This window comes from Penaeus vannamei, chromosome 17 (genome assembly GCF_042767895.1).
Source record: "Penaeus vannamei isolate JL-2024 chromosome 17, ASM4276789v1, whole genome shotgun sequence".
In the NCBI taxonomy this organism is placed as follows: Eukaryota; Metazoa; Arthropoda; class Malacostraca; order Decapoda; family Penaeidae; genus Penaeus; species Penaeus vannamei.
The window spans coordinates 37,134,850-37,139,849 of NC_091565.1; the positions used below are offsets into that span (position 1 = coordinate 37,134,850).

General features: G+C 49.1%; 1 protein-coding gene across 5 annotated transcripts in view; it reads right to left on the minus strand.

The window, feature by feature from the left end:
• Positions 1–5,000, minus strand: part of Fife (regulating synaptic membrane exocytosis protein fife) — a 367,289-nt gene that overhangs the window by 117,415 nt on the left and 244,874 nt on the right. The gene's annotated exons all lie outside the window — the stretch shown is intronic.

The following is a 5,000-nucleotide window of genomic DNA, read 5'->3' on the forward strand; positions in this document are numbered from 1 at the left end:
CCCCTCCACTCCTCTCCCTCCTTGCCCTTCTCATCATCCCCCTCACCCACTCCCTCCCTCCTTCCTCATCTTCCCCTCTCCCCCCCCCCTATTTCCTCCATCTCCTTCCTCATCTTCCCACTCTCCCCCTCCCACTCCCTTCCTCCCTCCTCATCTTCCCCACTCCCTCCCTCCACTCCCCTCCCCCACTCCTCCCTCATCTTCCCCTCTCCCCTCCTCCCCTACTCCCTCCCTCCTTCCTCATCTTCCCCCTCCCCCTCCCCCACTCCCCCTCCTTCCCTCCCTCTCCCACCCTCCACTCCCTCCCTCCTTGCTCATCTTCCCTCCCCCTCCCCCACTCCCTCCCTCCTTCCCTCATCTTCCCTCATCTTCCCCTCCCCTCTCCCCCCCCTTCCTCATCTTCCCTCCCTCTCCCCCTCCCTCCCTTCCTCCTTCCTCATCTTCCCTCCCTTCCCTCCCTCCACTCCCTCCCTCCTTCCTCATCTTCCCACTCTCCCTCCCTCCACTCCCTCCCCTCCTTCCTCATCTTCCCCTATCCACCCCCTCCACTCCCTTCCCTCCCTCCTCACTCCCTCCCTCCTTCCCTCCGCTCCCTCCCTCCTTCCTCATCTTCCCTCCTCCACCTCCCTCCTCCCTCCCTCCTCCCAGGCCTCATCTTCCTCATCTTCCCTCCCTCCCCCACTCCCTCCCTCCTTCCTCATCTTCCTCCCTCCTCCCCACTCCCTTCCTCCTTTCCTCCCTCCTCCTTCCTCATCTCCCCATTCCCTTCCCCACCCTCCCTCCCTCCTTCCCTTCATCACTCCCTTCCTCCTTCCCTCCCTCCCTCCTTCCCTCTCTCTCCCACTCCCTCCCTCCTTCCCTCCCTCCACCACTCCCTCCCTCCTTCCTCATCTTCCCCTCTCCCCTCCCCCACCACTCCCTCCCTCCCTCCCTCCCTCTCTCAGGCCTTCTTCCCTTCCATATCCTGGATGTAACTGCCTATAAGTCCTTCGTTCCGGCTCTGACTTGCAATATCCTTTTCGAAATCACAACTCAAACTATTTTTGACGATAAGTTAATGCGCTGATGACAACGTTATTGGTTTACGACTGTGGGGGGTAGGGGGGTAGGGTAAGGAGGGGTTGGAGGGAGGGGGTTGAGGAGGGAGTAGGGTTGGGGGGAGTTGGGGGTAAAAGTTGGAGGTAGGGAGTAGGGTGGGAGGAGGAGGGGTTGGAGGGAGGGGTTGGGGGGTGGGGGTTGAGGAGGGGGTAGGGTTGGGGGGAGTTGGGGGTAAAAGTTGGAGGTAGGGAGTTGGGGGTAGGGAGTAAAGGTTGGTAGGAGAGAGTAGGGTAGGGAGTGAGGTAGGGAGGAGGGGTTCGAGGTAGGGAGTTGAGGAGGGAGTTGGGTAGGGGGGAGTGGGGGGAAGGAAGTTGGAGGTAGGAGTAGGGTAAGTGGGAGTGGGGGCAGGGAGGAGGAGTTGGAGGTAGGGAGTTGAGGAAGGAGTAGGATAGGTGGGTGGGGGGAGGAGGGGTTGGAGGTAGGGAGTTGAGGAGGGAGTGGGGTTGGGGAGGAGGGGTTGGAGGTAGGGGAGTTTAGGAGGGAGGGTAAAAGTTGGAGGTAGGGGAGTAGGGAGTGGGGGTAGGGAGGAAGGGTTGGAGGTAGGGAGTAAAGGTTGGAGGTAGGGAGTAGGGTGGAGTGGGGGGTAGGGAGGAGGAGTTGGAGGTAGGGAGGTGAGGAGGGAGTAGGGTAGGTGGGAATGGGGTAGGGAGGAGGGGTTGGAGGTAGGGAGTTGAGGAGGGAGTTTGGTGGGTGTAAGGGGGTGGTAGTGGGGGTGGGAGGAAGTAGGAGGAGGAAGAGGAGGAGGAAGAGGGCGTTGGTCAAAGTGAGAGGAGGAGGATGGAGGATGGAAGGTAGGAATGGAGGACGTTGAGGTTTAGGTAGAAAGAGAGAATGGGGGAAGGGGAGGATGAGGAACAGGAAGGAAGGAAGGATGAGGGAATAGAAAGAGGAGAAGGTGTAAAGGAAGGAAGGAAGAGAGAACAGAAAGAGAAGGAGGAGGAGTAGGATGGCGAATAGATTTAAGGAATAGACTGAAAAGTAGGAATAAAGAGAATAAAGACTAGGTTTATGAGGAGAAGGAGGAAGAGAAATACGCAAAGCAAACCAAAGCAAGAAGCAAGAAAGAAAGGATGAAACAAGAACAAAAGAAAGACAAAGAAGAGGACACTGATGGCGATAAAGAGGAAAAGGAAGAGGAGGAAGAAGAGGAATTAGGAGGAAAAGAGGAGGGAGTTAAAAGGAGGAGAGACAAAGGGGTGAGCGCGTTAGGGAGGTTGAACGAGGCTTGACAAGCTAAAAGGAGGGGGTGGGGAGGGGGTGGGGTCTAGGACGCGGAGGGGGAAGGGGAATGATGACGCGGGTGAGGGGAAGGGTAGGGGAATGAGGGGAGCGGGTGAGGGGAAGGAGGAGGGCAAAGGGGCAATATCTGTACGAAAAGGGAAGGTAGTGTATAGGAAAGGGCAAGCGAGAACGAAGAAGGGAGAAAGAATAAGAAGACGAAACAAGAGGAAGGGGAGGAGGGGAGACGAGAGGAAAGACAGGGAGGAGAAAGAGAAAAAAAAAGCGAAAGAAAAGACAAACACAGATTTAGGGGAAGGGTGCGAGGAAGAGAAAGAGAAACGGAAAAGGAAAAGAAATTGATATACAAATAGAGGGAGAGAGGAGAGTGCGGAGAGAAAAGAAGTGAAAGAAAGAAGGTAGAGAGAGAGGGGATCAAATGAATAAACAGAGAAAAGAGGGGAAGAGAAGAGAGTAGAAAGGGAGAGAAGAGAGAGAGAGATGGAAGAAAAATGTAGAGAGTGAGGGAGGAAGAGGGAAAGTGAGGGGGAAGGGGGATCAAAGAGAGAAGAGCAGATAGAAAGACAGTGAGAGAAAGTGAGAGAGAAGGGGGAGAAGGGAGATAAAAAAGGGAGAAAGGGAAAGTAGAGAGAGAGAGAGAGAGAGAGAGAGAGAGAGAGAGAGAGGGGGGGGGGAAGAAGCAAATACAGAAGAGAGTAAAAAGAAAAGAAAAAGAAAGAGAGAGAGAGTGAGATAGAGAGAGGAAGAGGGAGGGAGAGAGGAGGGTGAGATAGACAGACAGCTTGATAGACAGACAGCTTGATAGACAGACAGCTTGATAGACAGACAGAGAGAGAGAAAGAAAGAGAGAGAGAGAGAAGGAGGGAGAGAGAGAGCGAGAGAGAGAGAGAGAGAGAGAGAGAGAAAGAGAGAGAGAGAGAGAGAGAGAGAGAGAGAGAGAGAGAGAGAGAGAGAGAGAGAGAGAGAGAGAGAGAGAGAGAGAGAGAGAGAGAGAGAGAGAGAGGAGATAGTTAGAAATAGATAGATCGTTAGATAGATAGATATAGACAGATGGATAGAGAAAGAGGGGGAGGATATGGTTAGAGATAGATAGATAGATGTAGACTGATAGATACAGAGAAAAAGAAGGGGAGATAGATAGATAGAGTAAGAGAGAGGGGGGAGGGGAGGAGTGTCTCGGACGGGTCTCCGGGGCGGAAGAAATGCGTGCCGAACTGAGGGGCGGAAGGGCTGCGGTGGGGTGGGGGTGGGGGAGGGGCGGAGTTCAATAAGGTGAAATCTACAAAGAAAATACATATAAATAGGTAAATAATAATAATAATAATAATAATAATAATTATCATTATAATGATGATAATAATAAATAAGAAAATAATGGAAATGTATGAATACTTATGGAAACTAATTGATATATGAATGAAGATGTATATAAGATGAAACGTAAACAAAAAGAGAAAAAATCCCTAATCAATCAATGAATGGAGAGATATGTAAAATGAAAGATAAAAGAGGAAAATGAGAATTGAACAAATCTGATCAATAAAGGATTTAAGAAATATTTGAAATGAAACGTAAAAAAGAAGAAAAATCCTTATCTATATTTTACAAATAGTCCTTGTCCTTCTCGCTCTGTTAACTTTTTTTTTTTTTTTTTTTAGTCTTTCTCTGTTTCTCTATTCGTCTAAGTCTGTTCTTCTTCCCTCTTCTCCTCTTCGCTTCTCTGCTTCTTATGATTTGCTTCTCTCTATCCCCCCTGTTTTATTGCCTTCCGCTACCCTTTCTCTTTTTTGCCTATCTCTTTTTTTTCTTTTATTTCCCTTTTCCTCATTTGCTTTCCCTTTCTTTCCTTCATTTTCTTTTCTTTTCCTCTCTACCTCTTTCCTTCTCTACTCTCCGTTTCTTTTTCGACCCATCTCTCATTCGATTCTCTTTTGTTTCTTTCTCTCCTCTTTTTATCCTTCGTTCCATATCTCGTTTCTTCTTCTTCTTCTTTTCTTTTTTCGTCTACTGCATTTGTTTTCTATCATGCCTCTCTTTCTCTCCATTTTCTCTCTATCTCAAGTTCTCTCCTTCTCTCTGTCACTCCTGTTTATTCTTTTCCCCTATTTCTCCATCTCCCCTTCTCTCAGTCACTCATGTTTATTCCTTTTCCCCATTTCTCCATCCCCCTTTTCTCCGTTACTCCATTTATTCTTTATCTTTATTTTTCCCACCCCCGTCTCTCTGTTACTCTTGTTTATTCTTTTTCCCTTTTTCTCCATATCCCCCTTTCTCTTTTATTCCTGTTTATTCCTTTTCCTTTTTTCTCCATCTCCCCTTTTCTCTGTCACTCATGTTTATCATTTTCCCCATTCCTCCATTCCCCCTTCTCTCTTCCACTCCTGTTTATTCCTTTTCCCTATTTCTCCAGTCCCCCTTCTCACTGTAACTCCTGTTTATTCTTTTCCCTATTTCTCCTCCTCCCCCTCTCTCTGTTACTCATGTTTATTGCTTTTCCCTATTTATCCATCTCCCCTCTCTTTGTAACTCCTGTTTATTCTTTTTCCCTATTTATCCATCTCCCCTTTTCTCTGTCACTCTTGTTTATTCTTTTGCCCTATTTCTCCTTCCCGCCTTCTCTCTGTCACTCCTGGTTATTCTTTTTCCCTATTTCTCCATCCCTC